Genomic DNA, 13,324 nt, shown 5'->3' with positions numbered 1-13,324 from the left:
ATTTGACTAAATAACTTCTTAAATGTTCGGTCTAATTAATTATAGAGTGTACTTATCTGTTTGTCACTAAATACTCCTATTGTTCATGAATTTTCAGACTTGTTCTTCTTGTTTAACCTCCCAACCGTGAGACTTACTACTCCAACCTCGCTATCTAGCTTGAGTCTCCCCCCGAGCAATTCTTCCATATGATTTCTCCTTAAGACTTATAATCTATAAGCAACTATCTGGTCCCAACTAGACTTAGCTCATTCCATCTATCTATCTTTACATCACAGTTCCTTCTTTTCTCTTTCTTTTTCCTCTTTTCTGATCTCAGATACCTCTATCCTCTTGATCCCTTCTTTGAGAATAAATATCCAAAGAAGTAGTTAGGGTTAGGTAACCACCTATCCTAACTACCCATCATATGTAAAACTGTCTTTATTTGACATTTCACTTTTCATGTAACTTTAATCAAAATAATTACTGCCATCATTCTAGAATTTTACTTTCCATGTAATTTTAATAAAAAATAATTACTGCCATTATTCTCACATTTTACTTTCCATGTAATTTTAATAAAAAATAATCAATTGTATAAACTTAATAGTACTTCAATTTATTCAAATGCAATAATATATATTTTCATTCATAGGGTATGTCATAGTTCCTGGGCCATTTCAATCAAATTTATAGCCCTGTATTAGTCCCCAGGTTCTGAAAATGTAACAAGGGTAAGACTTTTTTCAGAAAATAATAATAGAAAACTATGTATGTAAAGAAGAATAAAAAATATATAAATGTATAAGTCACCTTACAAAGTTGTAGCAATATGAGTTTATTCCCTCTTCATTGATATGGGTTAAAGAACTTTAACTAGACTTGAAATGAGATTTTACAAGTTGTGTGACATAGTATTGAATACAGAAGAAAGAAAAGAACCTTATCGTTTAACTTGACGTGGGGTTAGTCTGAGGCCAAGCTCGGTTACAAACATCCGTAGAAAGTATCTCAACCCTATTAAGGGATGAATTAATCAATGGGTCTCAACCATAAACAAAGAGGATTTAAGAATTTTCTTATCATCATCCAAAGAATATACAAACTTCGAGAGACTAACAAACTATTTCTCCATTTAAACCATAATGTAAGAAAAACATATCATAAATGATTAATACATAGCATATATATAAGCTTATACATCTCAGAGAATTCAAACAAAGTTTTGTTCTCTAAATTTTATCTAAGATAGAGGAAAAACGAACATGAACCACTGTAAAACAATAAAATTTATCCAACCCACATACAAGCTACAATTATTTTTCCACTCAAAATATGCAATTGTAAAAACATGGAACTTGAAAGGAATCATAAGCTCTAGGAGACTCTATACCCTAACATAAAAAAAGGGAAATGGAAATTTCCTAGAAGATAATCCAAAAGCAGCATAAATCAAGTTATAGTATAAGCACCAAATGTCATTGTTTTACTCTAAATATTCCTAAAGATAATACACATAAATAATTCAATATGAGTTATCATTCTTATAACCTCATAAACTCACAAAGGAGGGTTTCAAAGCAACGAATGAAATCCCAAAACAACACAGAAGTAATGAGCGTGTGCACCTAGAATACAAAATTTGAATATAAGTCACGTAAACCTCATCTAATGTAAGACCTAACCTCTCTAGGATTACATATTCCAAAAAACCAATATACGTTTATTTATGTCTTAACTATAAAGTGATAATTACGAGTTAGATCATGGGTTGTATAAATACAAATAGTATAGGAATAATTGAAGCGAGGAGTAAGAGAAGTACACATGTTAATAAAAACTTCAACCTTCTCTCCAACACGAAAGTGTCCCTAGAGTTGTTTCCCATTTAGAGTTAAAAGATGGGATTTTAACACACCAAGACAAAGAGTGTCTGGAATCTGGTAATCCTAAGAGTGTGGATGATGAAATACACAAAACATGAATTTGTTACCAACAAATGAAATAGAAAGGGGACAGTGGAAAAGGATGGACAGATAAAAAAAGGAGAAACATCTTCAAAATATTAAAGGAGTAAAGGTTGGAAACTCCAAAAGCTCATATAAAAATGTGTATAATAAAAACTCAGGAAGGGGTTAACAAAAATATAAGCCACATAATGAATTAAAAACAACTAAGTAGTCAAATAAACCTAAATTTGATGAGTATACAAGACCCCGCTGTAGTGTTTGGGGATGTGGAGAGTCCCACTATATTAAAATTTTCCCCTATTGAAGAAGGAAAAAACAATTAGCAAACATCCAAGAATTTTATACAATAGGGAACATTGCTAGAAGTCTAGGTAATATCAACGTGACACTGGAAGATCATCAAGCCAAGTTTCAAGTGTCTATGGTGGAATTTGAAGGTAAAGTTTTTAATAAAAATGTGCCTATTTTAATTGACCTCGTAGCTAGTTTAAGTTATATAAGCCATAAGGTACTTGAAATATATCAATTACAAATAGAAAAATTTAAGAACCCATGGTTATTGATGTTACCCATGGGAGCCAAGAGGAGAGTAATGGCTAAAGTGAATAATTACTACGTTATTTTGTAAGCTTAACCAATAATAGCATATTTGAATGTATTTTTAATATGGTCATATTATATTTTAACTGGCATGGACTGGCTTGAAAAATGATGGTCTCTAGTAAACTTCAAAACAAAAACTATGAGTTTCCTTAACGAATAAGGGCTTAGACAATAAATTCAAGGAATTAGAAGTCCCCTGAAATTAAGACCAATTATAGCTTCTCAATAAGAAAAATGCATCTAGAAAGGGTGTTATATTTATGTTTTACAATTGAGATGCAATAAATTCCAAGGAAAATGGTGCCACTTTAGAAAATTTACCTATTGTATAATAATTTGTTGATATATTTCCAGAAGAGATTTTGGGATGGCTCCCTAAAGAGGATATCAACTTTACTACTGAACTAATTATGGGAGTTGCTATGATTTCCAAAGAACCTTATTGCATGAGAATTAGAGAGCTAATTGAGTGAAAATGTAGTTAGAGGAGTTGTTACACAAGAAGTACATCCACTAAAGTGTGTCACCTTTGGGAGCCCCTATACTTTTTGTCAAAAAAAATGAAAGTACCTTACGATGTTACATTGATTATAGACCACTAAAAAAACTAACAGTTAATAGAAAAGACCCATTACCTTAGATATATGATATGCTTGAAAATGTAAAGTGATCTACTTTGTTTTCAAAAATTGATTTACACTTTGAATATCATTAGATTTGAATTAAGGAGGAAGATGTATGCAAAATTGTCTTTAGAACTCGCTACAGGAGAGTTTTTCATCTTGCCTTTTGGGCTTACTAATGCCAAAACAATATTCATGTGTCTTATGAATAACATTTTTCAACCATACCTTGATAAATTTGTATTAATATTTCTTGATGATATTAGTATTTATTCTAGAAATATGGAAGAACATAAAGACATCGTCATGGAGGAAGTCAATTCTTGGTTGGGTGGAGGCGCCCAATTTCCAAGTGCCTCTTTATTAACGATTTTGGTTTGGTTATTTACATTAAACTATTTATTTTAGTTGAATTTGGATGGTGGTAAGTATTCGAGCTAATATCCTATGATTGTTAGTCATAAATTAGAGAAAGTCACAGTTCTGAATTGATGATGATGTACAATAGAAACACAAAGCATTAAGCCCCAGATATGAACAATTATTCTAGTTATGATGAAAAAAAATAGATAGACATATATATTAAGTTGAATAATTACATCACTAGGAATAATAGCTACTTTTGTATCATGCTAGGTAGGGAAGGTTCAAATTCGTAGTAGTTATGATCATCTCTAATTAGGAAAATATTTTCTATGGATAATATAGATATTTTCATCTCAGATGCATCTAAGTTTTTATTAGAAAAATGAGGAAAATTACCACTATCAATAATTGTTGTGAATTGGAGTTGCATGTGTAAATAGATAGGCATGTTATGAGAAATATACAATCGGGTATCTTTTGAGACTAGTTACCAATCCACTCTCCCATATATGCATGCCTCGCTTGGTTCTTATTAACAATTTAAGATTTATAAATTCATAGATTTACTTAGATTTCAAGATTGATAGGATGCATAACTTTTGGAGACAGCAATAGAAATTATGTTAAAGAAAAAGTGGATGGAATTTGGTAAATAGTATGATTCTATGGTAAGAGATAAGGTTGGTAGAATTTAGAAGAGGAAGGTAGCAAGAACAATTCAATTTAATTTCTAGATTTCACTATGAACTTAGAGTTTATAACCCACAATGAATTTGGCCATTACCAATAAGTGAAATGCGAGGTAGAATGGTAAATCTTGCGAGGTTCAAACTCTACAGGAGTTTGAAAAATATCCCTGCAGAATGTGTGAGAATGGACCTGAAAATACTTATTAGACATATTTGAGTATTTTGAAATTCAAATCCGTAATATTTTGGTAACTGATAGAATATGTTCCAAGAGACGATGTCATCGGCAAGAAATGTGTTTAGCAAGAATTCCAAAGGAATACTCGACTAGTCAGTTTTAGGGGATAATAGAGTCGAGTAAAGTAATTACACAACAACCAACAGGTGTTGAGAGAAGAAGATGAGATCACATCAGAAATTCTTATCTTGAGCAACTTCAAAATAATCACAAGTATTTTCATATCTAGTGTTATGGAAATTAATCTAGTTGATTACACATTCGAAAGAAATTAAGTATAGTAAAAGAATTTCACATGTACATGATAATATGAATCAACTTGTAACTATGATTATTGAAGTAAAAATTGTAAACTATACTAGAGAGCAGATATGTTACTCAAATCTAGTTTCTATCAACTGACAATAGGTTTTATTGTGCATGCACCAGAAAAATATAATCCTTACAAGAAAATCATAAATAAATTATGTAGATCTACTTGTAACTAAAATCATACAATAATCTCAGTAGCATATTAATAGAGATATGAGTCAAAACAGCACTCCAGGGATCATTATATATTAGTGGTAAAGACACAAAATAATTTCTCTGTAACCATTCACATCTTATAGTTTACATAAGTGACATTCACCACAAATGTAATTGCAAGCCTTTATTGGTACATCAGGAGATGAATGAAAGGATCAATTCTGAAATTTAAACTAGTACAACATCCATACTGAAAGCATAGTAGAAACACTAAATAATTTCTTAAATTAAGAATTATGTGGTATTATTCTAGATTCAAGTAAGACGATATAATTACAAAAGGTATTAGTTATCAAAACATCTTAATAGCCCTCGGTGTTCAAACTTCATTTGTAGTGAGGGAAAAGTAAGAAGACAACTCGTTGGAATATAAGTTTAATACATAATAGCAATTACAACACATTTCATATATTAAAATAATTCATTATAAGATAAACAAAATAATGTATGAGTTTAGGATGCAATGATGGGCTCCACGGCATGACATTTGGGGCTATTGAACAAAGTAAGAATCTAAGAAGGGAGGAAATCTTGTGGCTCAAAACTAGAAGAATCTAGGAGAGCTTAAGGAGGACTTATGGAGTCATTTCCATACCTAGGGTGAGAGAATTTCCATGAATTTAAAAATTAGGCGGGTAGCCTACCTGTAGATGGAAAGGCACCTGTTAACATTCGTAGGAGCTCAAGAAAACTGGTTTTGTAAGCAAGGAACACTGTATGCATACCTATGATTGGAAGCCATATGGAAATAATAAATATAAATTAGGAATTAACATTAAACATAAAATAGAGAACAATGCTCTATTTGGAAGAATGATAAGAGAGAGAGAATTACATTACCTATATCTGTACCTTCGAACAGGGGGTTTTAATTCCTACACTAAACTGAAATGCAAGGTAAATAAGAAAAAGGAGGAATGAATGAAGAAAAAAATTGTTCCAGGTTGAAGTTTGAAAATACTAGCAGGGTAGACTAGAATCAAAATTTAACTTGAGTAAGGCCAAGTACCATGAGAAAATTCACCACATTTCCCCTATGTTGCACCTCTATCATAACATGTTTCTTCCATCCTAAATCTATGTGTACGGTAATGTTGAGAATGAAAAACTTTCCACATATCAAGTGAAAACAATAAAGGAAATGTAGGTTTAACCAACAAGAGAAAATACATGTGGAACTATTATGAGAAATAAATTCACAATAAAATTAACCCCATACCTGTAAATGTTCGCCATGTAAAAATTTATGCCACCATGAAAGGAATTCTAACTAGAAAATATCACCCAGTAACCTAGGTAATCGTTGAAAAAGATTGACACCGTGCGAATGGTGAAGCAAGGGATTCAAAGCTAGAGAAGAAAAATGGAAAAAAGATAAGAGGTAAGGTGATCCTGTGCGGAATGAAGATGCCAAATAGGGCAGCTGCAATGCCTTAGGTCTATCATGCGTAAGCAAAGGGGAGTAATATTTTGACTTCGTTAGGAATCAAGCCCTGAAGCTCTAAAAAAAATAATCCCTCACCATAGGGCATGGCAGAAGAAAAACCTTGTTAGCAAAATGGTGATTAGAGCATTAGTGTTAGGGTTAATATGTTAGTTCCCATCGTAAATCCTCAATCATATATCATAATCATTAGACACACCACACATGTTACTAAAACCATCACGTGAAAACTAATAAGTAGCAGAATGGGAATGGGGCACACATGTAAGAGCCTTTAATACTATGATAACACCATCAATTTGTATACCCACTTGCAGATCAAGGTAATGATTTGAGAGACAGAATCAAGGTTAACGATACAACCTGTCGCATAAAGTAAAGGGGTTATAACCTTACCAGACCATGTTCATCTAGGGTAACAATGTATAAAGGGTTGAATGAGGATCCATCATAAGTTCCAAGGTAACACACACACCTCGATACCATATCATGTGGATACAAAAATGATTATGTCTATAAAAAAGGGAAAATACAATGTATACATGTATGCTTATAGCTATATAGGTAAATCTGATAAAATACCTAATGAGGACACATAAGGTGAAGAAAATTAGTACCTATCATATCATGGTAAGAAAAGACTTCACCAAGGTTCCCAAGGATAGGTAAACTATACCAAAGAATATTGTAGTAGATATGTAAGTATATTGAGACCTTTAATAAGGTAATAAAGGCAACAACTCTACGTACAAGATGATTAAGGGGAATATGTGAGAAGTGGGATGTATTAATGGATGGATATGGAGGGAGAACTTATTAAACACATGATCTATGTTATATTTTCCTCAATATCACCCTTCATATAATAAACATAAGTTGGTTACCAACACCGTGAATAATTTACCGCAAGAGGTGATGATGGTAAAAAAATAAAAAATAAATTGAAGAACTAGGGAGACCCGACAAGTGGTATCAGATCATAGGATCATTATTGGAACCTAACGCAAACCCGTGATGATAAAATGGAAATTATTAATATCTACTCTGGAGTTGGTACATCTTAGTGGTATAGGCACACAATCATCTCTCTCTAACCATTCACATATCGTAGTTAAGAAAAATGAAATTCACCACAAATAGAATTGTAAACCTGTATTGGTAAATTGGGAGATGAACGAAAGGAACAATTCTAAAATTTAAATGAGTACAAAATTCATACTAAGAGCATAGTAGAAATATTAAATATTTTCTTAAGTTAAAAATTATGTGGTATTATTCAAGCTTCGAGTAAGATGACATAATTATAAAGGGTATCAAGAAACAACATGTCTTAATATCCCCTAGTGTTCAAACATCATTTGTGGTGAGGGAAAAATAACAAGGTGACTTGCTGGATTACAAGTTTAGTATAGAAAAGAAATTAGTGTGTGTGTCATATATTACAATAATTGGTAAACGGAAAAACAGAATAATGCCCAATCTTAGGATTCAATTTTGGGATCCTGGGCATGACATTCAGGGATATTCAACAAAGTGAGAATCTAGGAAGGGAGGCAATCTTACGGCACAAAGCCAGAAGTATCCAAGAGAGCTTAGGGAGGATTTCTAAAGTTTTTTCCCTACCTAGGGTGATACCATTTCCATGAAGTTAAAACTTAGGTAGGGTAACTGACCTGTAGATGGAAAGGCACCTATTAGCATTCGTTGAAGATGAGGAAAACTGGTTTTGTAAGCAAGGAAGACTGTATGCATACCTGTGACTGGAATCCATCTGGAAACAATAAATATCAAATAGTAAATAACATTAAACAAACAATAGAGAAAAATTCTCTATTTTGAATAATGATAAGTAAGAGAGAATCACATTACTTGTATATGTGCCTTGGATCAAGGGGGTTTCAATTCCTGCACTAAATAGAAATGAAATATAAATAAGAAAAAGGAGGAACAAATAAAAAAACAACTTGTTCTATGATGAAGTATGAAAATAATAAGAGGTTAAACTAGAATCAAAATTTAACCTCACTAAGGACAAGTACCATGAGAAAATTCACAATAGTTACCCTCTGTTGTATCTCTATCATAGCGTGTTTATTCAATCCTGCATCTACGTGTATGATAACTTAAGAATGAAAACCTTTCCACATATCAAGTGAAACCAATAAAGGAAACAAAGTTTTTGTCAGGCCAGGGTAACTCCAGGTATTGATGAACGCAAGACAACTTGATATTTCACATTAGATAACAATTATTTATATACAAGAGAAACGGATCAGTTCATCTTCTAGATGACTGTCCGTCTTCACCTCATCCGTTTCGGATTAGGTGTTAACATTCCCCCCCTTAATCTGAAGGGATGTTGGTGAGTCCAAGCATCGTTCTGAATCTTTCAAGCTTTTCTCTTCCAAGCGCTTTGGTGAAGATGTCTGCAATTTGTTCGTTTGTGGAACAATGACGGAGATGGATTGTTTTGGCCTCAACATGATGTCGGATCAGATGATATTTAGTATTGATGTGCTTAGTACGATCATGGAACTTTGGATTTTTGGCCAACTTTATTGCAGATGTGTTATCAATCATGAGTGGAGTAGATTGTATTTGTTTTACTTGCAAATCTTCAAGAATTTTCCTGAGCCACACAATTTCTTTCGTTGCTTCAGCTGCTGCCACGTATTCTGCTTCTGTTGTGGAATCCGCTGGTACTGATTGTTTGCGTGATCTCCAGGAGACAGCTCCTGATCCAAGACTCATAGCATATCCTGAAGTAGATACCCCAGTTTCTTTGTCTCCATCGAAGTCTGAATCAGGTATCCAATCAAGTTGAAGTCGTCCACCTGTGTATACTTGATTCCAAGGTCTTGAGTTCCCTTCAAGTACCTTAGAACTCTTTTTGCAGCAGACCAATGTCCCTCACAAGGCTTTTGCATAAACCTGGAGAGGATTCCAACAGCAAATGAAATGTCTGGTCTGGTAGTAGTGAGGTAGATGAGACTTCCTACAAGCTGTCTATACCTTGTTGCATCCTCAAATTCCTTTCCTTCAGTAGATGTGAGCTTCAAGTTTTGTTCCATTGGAGTAGAAAGGGGATTGCACTCTGTCATGCCAAATCTGTATAACAAATCTCCAATGTATTTCTTTTGAGAAAGAAATATGGACTTTGGATGTTGGGTTACTTCAATGCCAAGATAGTAATGAACATAGCCCAAATCAGTCATTTCAAAAATTTTTCCTAATTCTTTCTTTATGGATGCAATATAGCTTTCATTGTTCCCTGTCATTAAAAGATCATCTACATATACCACAAGATATACAACTGTTTTGCCAACTTTCTTGACAAATAAAGTTGCATCATCAAGATCAAAATGTTTGAAGTTGAGTTTCAGAAGATGCTCAGTTAGTTTTTCATACCAGGCTCGTGGTGCTTGTTTGAGGCCATACAAGGACTTCACAAGTTTGCATACTTTGTGTTCATGTCCTTTCACAGCAAATCCTTCAGGCTGGGACATAAAAACATTCTCTTTTAGATCTCCATTCAAGAATGCAGTTTTTACATCCATTTGATGGACTTTCCAACCGTTCTGAGCAGCTAGTGCAAAGAGTGTCCGGATGGTGGCCCATTTTGCTGTGGGAGCAAAAGTTTCCTCGTAATCGACCCCTTCTTTCTGTGCAAAACCTTTTGCCACAAGCCTAGCTTTGTGCTTGTCAAGTGAGCCATCAGCTTTGTACTTGTTCTTGTAGACCCACTTGCAGCCAATTGGTTTGGTTCCAAATGGACGATCAACCAGCTTCCAAGTGCCATTCTTTATGAGGGCATCATACTCCTTCCGCATTGCTTCTTTCCATTCATCATGAGAAGCAGCTTCTTTGAAGGAAGTTGGTTCAAAATCTGTAGACAAGTTCAATTCACAATCATAAGTAACATCCATATCAACAGGTGAATTAGAGTTATCTACATCACCTCCATCTTGTCGATTTGAATTTCGGGTTCCTGTTTTTCCAATTTCATCAGGATGAACACTTTCAAGTGTCTTTGTCAGCCACTTTGGGGGACCTTTCTGAGATGGTCCAGGCTGTTCTGTTGATTGAGTTGGGTCTGAATCAAGATTGAGTCTCCCAATTCTATCAATTACATCACTTAAAGCATCATCCGTTGTTGGAGTGTCATGCAGGGGAGATTGTTCTTCAGAAGAAGATTCCACATGTTGATCTAGTATAGGAATCCCCCCTTCAAGATGTGGAATCTGATTATCAAACTCTTGAAATGATTTCTGCTTTGTGAATCTATCCAAGCGATCAAGTTGCCGCTCAACAACATTGTCAGATTTGGATGATTCAAGAAAAATGACATCTCTAGATAAAACAAACTTTTTATTTACTTCATCATAAAGGCGGTATGCTTTAGATGTGTTTGAATACCCCAGGAAGATACACTTACGACTTCTTGCACCAAGTTTGTTTCTATGTACCTTTGGTATTAAAGCATAACAGGTGGAACCAAATATCCTGAGATGTTTGACCGAAGGAACATGTCCATACCACAATTCATAAGGAGTCTTATTTCTTATAGCACTAGATGGACATCTATTCTTTATATATGCAGCACATAGAACAGCATCAGCCCAAAACATTGTCTTTACATTCTTGAAGAAAAGCATAGATCGTACCATATTCAAAATTGTTCTGTTCATTCTTTCAGCTACACCATTCTGTTGAGGATTATAAGGCACAGTTGTTTGATGTTTAATCCCATGTTGGCGAAGATAGTGTTCAAATTCATTTGATGTATATTCTTTTCCATTATCAGTGCGAATAGACCCAATATGAGATTGTGCATCATTTTCAATCCACTTATGAAAATTCTTAAATGTTTGAAAAGCATCAGATTTGTTCTTCAATAAGTAAACCCAACACATTCTGGTGTAATCATCAATAAATGTCATGATATATTTATTTCCATTTGCAGAAGGAACAGGCATTGGACCACATAAATCTGAATGAATAAGTTCAAGCTTCCTATGTGCTCTTGAATGTGAATCATGAAAAGACTGTTTGCTATGCTTTCCTAGAATGCAAGCATCACATTGTTTATGTTTTCTAGGAATTGTAGGCAAACCAGCAACACCATTTTTCTTCAACAAGCGGAGACTATCATAGTTTAAATGCCCAAATCTAGCATGCCATAATAAACTTGATGGAAGTGTACATTCTTCATGATGAGAAATATATGAGAAATGCTGTGCATGAGCAGAGGTTCCTTGCAGTTTAAGGAGTCTTTCTTCTTCTATACCCCTCATGACAAGTGAGTGGTCAGATGCCTTTCTTACCTCAAGCTTGCCATCAAACATGTGAATGGAGTGACCTTGCTGGCGGATGTGGACCAGGGACAGCAAGTTTCTCTTCAGCTGTGGGAGATATAGAACATGATCCAGAAGAAAGTCTGGAAGACCAGGCAGTTTAAGCCTGATTGTGCCAAGCCCTGATGGCTTGATTTTTGACTGATCTGCAAAGTATACTGCTCCATCAACATTGTTAGTGAAATCTTCAAAGAAATCTCTCCTATGAGTCATATGACAGGTTGCTCCTGAATCAAGCAACCAGTCATTTTTCGAAGAAGCAAGTGAAGCATTAAACAAATCTTCATTTACTCCAATATTACATTGTGCCTCAATATAGTGTGCAGATTCGGGTGCTTTACCTTTGTCTGAGTCATCAGTTTTACCTTTCTGCTGATTTCTTCTCTGCTCAACTTTGTCCCATGGTAGCTTGCATGTAGAAGCATCATGTGATCCATTTCGTTTGCAGCGAATGCAATGCAGATCTGCCTTTTCTGCTTGAGAATGTCTGCCCCCCCTGCCTCTGAAGTATCTTCCTCTTCCTCTTCGTCCACCTCTTCCTCTTGCAGAATCTTGAGTAGGATGCTTTTCTTTGTGAGCAAGGCAAACAGTCTCTTCAGAAGATTCAGGGACTGTTTTCTTCCCAAAGGCTTTCTCTCTTTCAGCAAACTTTTTCACAAGAGAGTCAAAGGTTATATCTTTAAGGTTTCCATTTGCTTGTAAAGACTCAAGATAATTGGAGTAGGTAGGATAAAGTGCTTTGAGAAAGGCAATAAGAGAGATATCCAGCTCAACCTTAGTGGATTTTATATCATGCATTATAGACTTTATTTCAGATGCAAGAGCAAGAGGATCATTATTTTTCAGTTCAAGAGTGAAGAGTTTAATCATGAGCTGAACAACTTCAAGTGCAGAATGTGTATCATAGAGTTCTTTCAGCTTTTGTATAGCTTCAAATGCAGTGGAATAGCAGGAAATATGACGACTTACTTCCTCATTGACAGATGCTGCAATCAATGCAAAGGCTTTGCTGTTCTTGTTTTCCCAAATGGCGAGTTCTTTGTCTGATGTGGGCTGCACAGGGTCTCTGTCTTCTTCTCCGACACACACTCCTTTCCACAGCTCATTGTAGATGAGGGTGTGTTTCACCATCCGAGACCATTCAGAGTAGTTCTCCTTGCCAGTGAGAACTATTCCGACCATTGAAATGATTGAATGCATTCTGTGAAGAAAAAAAAATCTCTGCCAAAAAATACTTCTGTTTGAGAGAAAAAAAATCCTTATATGATTGCCTTATGCAACAGTATATATATAACAAGGGTGCTCAATACACTGTTCACTGCTCAAAAACTGCTCACATATATGACTGTATTACTGTTTTAAAAAAAAATAAGGACCCTCACTGCTTTTCCATATATCAATATCTGAGAGAAAAAAAATTAGCGCTCATATATATGACTGCTTACATATATCACTCCTGAACAAAAGATGGCGCATATATATATGTCACTGCTTAGACACTCATATGAAAATCACTGTAAAAAAGGA

The sequence above is a fragment of the Pinus tabuliformis genome, chromosome 2_1, assembly GCF_031772625.1.
Source record: "Pinus tabuliformis cultivar Carrire ecotype Pingquan chromosome 2_1, CPIR1, whole genome shotgun sequence".
NCBI lineage: Eukaryota > Viridiplantae > Streptophyta > Pinopsida > Pinales > Pinaceae > Pinus > Pinus tabuliformis.
This window is presented reverse-complemented; position numbering follows the sequence as displayed.